This window comes from Bison bison, unplaced genomic scaffold (genome assembly GCF_000754665.1).
Source record: "Bison bison bison isolate TAMUID 2011002044 unplaced genomic scaffold, Bison_UMD1.0 scf7180017864198, whole genome shotgun sequence".
Lineage (NCBI taxonomy): Eukaryota > Metazoa > Chordata > Mammalia > Artiodactyla > Bovidae > Bison > Bison bison.
Window position 1 is genome coordinate 8,333,675 of NW_011494770.1, and position 2,782 is coordinate 8,336,456.

The window sequence follows — 2,782 nt, forward strand, 5'->3', positions numbered from 1 at the left end:
GAAACAGTGTCAGACTTTATTTTGGGGAGCTCCAAAATCACTGCAGATGGTGATTGCAGCCATGAAATTAAAAGACACTTACTCCTTGGAAGGAAAGTTATAACCAACCTAGATACCATACTAAAAAGCAGAGACATTACTTATCAACAAAGGTCCATCTAGTCAAGGCTATGGTTTTTCCAGTGGTCACGTATGGATGTGAGAGTTGGACTGTGAAGAAAGCTGAGCGCTGAAAAATTGATGCTTTTGAACTGTGGTGTTAGAGAAGACTCTTGAGAGTCCCTTGGAGTGCAAGGATATCCAACCAGTCCATTCTGAAGGAGATCAGCCCTGGGTGTTCTTTGGAAGGACTGATGTTGAAGCTGAAACTCCAATACTATGACCACTTCATGTGAAGAGGTGACTCATTGGAAAAGATGCTGATGCTGGGAGGGATTGAGGGCAGGAGGAGAAGGGGACGACAGAAGATGAGATGACTGGATGGCATCACCGACTCGATGGACATGAGTTTGAGTGAACTCCGGGAGTTGGTGATGGACAGGGAGGCCTGGTGTGCTGCGATTCATGGGGTCGCAAAGAGTCAGACTCGACTGAGTGACTGAACTGAACTGAACTTAGGTATTTCCTGGGGGTTTTTGTCATTAACTCCTCAGACATTCTTGAGGGGGTGGGGGTAGTAAAGGTAACTAATAAATAACAAATCACATGTATCTCACTAACTTTGACAATGAGGAATAAATCCAATATCCAGTCCAGGTAAAAAATTTTTTCATAAATTACAAGGCAAGACATTTATTGTGGCAAAAGCAAATTTGCCACAGATTTGCTTAAATTCTTATTGGATATGGAAAGTTGTTTTCAACTATATTCTAAAGAATAAAAATAAAATAGTAATTATTAATAGTAGTATTTATTGAGAACTTAACTTGCATATATTATTATTATATATGTTCTGAGCTTAAAATTAAAACAGATATATGACAGGGCATTATGATAATACCTGATAGCTGTAACATGGGTATTTAGTTAAGAGACTCCTCTCTCTTCAGAAGATAGGAAACTGCTCTATTTTATGTGATTGAAAAGGGCAGAACATCTCCAGGTGTTTACATGCTATTAACAGCACCATCATGAATAGCAGTTCATCCACCCCTGCAGCTGTGCAGCCCTGCTACAAGCACCTGAACGGATCCTGTGTGAAAACCTCCTGCTACTGCTTCTGCTGCTAAGTTGTGTCAGTCATGTCTGACTCTGTACGACCCCATAGACGGCAGCCCAACAGGGTCTTCTGTCCCTGGGATTCTCCAGGCAAAAATACTGGAGTGGGTTGCCATTTCCTTCTCCAATCATGAAAGTGAAAAGTGAAAGTGAAGTCGTTCAGTCGTGTCTGACTCTTTGTGACCCCATGGACTGCAGCCTACCGGGCTCCTCTGTCCATGGGATTTGCCAGGCGAGAGTACTGGAGTGGGTTGCCATTGCCTTCTCCGAAAACCCCCTACTCACCTGCATCCTGGGTGATTCTCTACTTGTTGTTTGGCTTTGGGCTGTCCTGGCCATGTTTGAAAACCTCCTGGTGATGACTGCCATCCTTCATTTCAAGCAGCTTCACTCACCAACCAGTTTTCTCATCACCTCTCTGGCCTATGCAGACTTTCTAGTGGGAGTGACTGTGATGCCCTTCAGCATGGTCAGGTCTGTGGAGAGCTGTTAGTACTTTGGAGCCAGATTTTGTGCCCTTCACAGTTCCTGTGATGTGGCATTTTGTTACTCTTCTCTCTTCCACTTGTGCTTCATCTCCATTGACAGGTACGTTGCTGTTACTGACCCCCTGGTCTATCCCACCAAGTTCACGGTGTCTGTGTCAGGGGAATGTGTCAGCATCTCCTGGATCCTGCCCACTGGGTACAGCGGAGCTGTGTTCTTCACAGATGTTCACAAGAATGGGATAAAGGAATTAGTAAGTGCCCTCAGCTGCACTGGAAGTTGTCAGCTTGTTATAAATCAATTTTGGATCTTGATAGACTATTATTTTTATATCTACTTTGGTTATAATAATTCTGTGTAGTAATATATTTCTTGTGGCTAGACAACAGGCTATAAAGATTGAACATATTCCTAGCAAAGTAGAAGGATTATCAGGCATATACAAAACCAGAGTGACTAAGAGAGAGAGAAAAGCTGCTAAAACTCCAAGTATAGCATTTTTGGTGATAGCATTTTTGATCTCATGGTTACCGTATATGATTGATTCATTTATTGATTTTTTTGGGGGGGTTTATAACACCTTCATATATTTATGAGCTATTTTGCTGGTTTGGTTATTATAATTCTGCTCTAAATCCTTTGATTTATGCTTTATTTTACTCTTGTTTTAGGAAAGCAATAAAAGTTATCATAACAGGCCAAGTGTTAACAGACAGCTCATCAACCATAAACTTATTTTCTAAAGAGAGCTAATTTTCAAACCTAGGAATTTAATGATTTATTTGGAATTTCTCAGTAACTGTGGCATGCAATACATTGCATAAAATTGTTCCATTCAGCTGGGGAGGAGAAACGATACCTCAGTTTCTGCAGCATCACCTTCATGCTCTTACTTTTTTGATGAGTGAACATTTTAAATCATTTGACAGAAATATATTCAATAAAAATGTTTGATACAAGTTGATATTTTCTAGTTTCCTCAAATCTGCATGCTTCCTTGCTTTGTTGCTAATGATTTTCCTTTTCTGGGCCTCTCTTTCAGGCTGATCTTTCCCTCACTTTCTTTTCTTTTTTTAAT

General features: G+C 40.7%; 1 pseudogene; it reads left to right on the plus strand.

Annotated features, from left to right (window-relative positions):
• Nucleotides 1–1,130: 1,130 nt before the first annotated feature.
• On the plus strand, nucleotides 1,131–2,457 carry LOC104991722 (annotated as a pseudogene).
• Nucleotides 2,458–2,782: the final 325 nt, after the last annotated feature.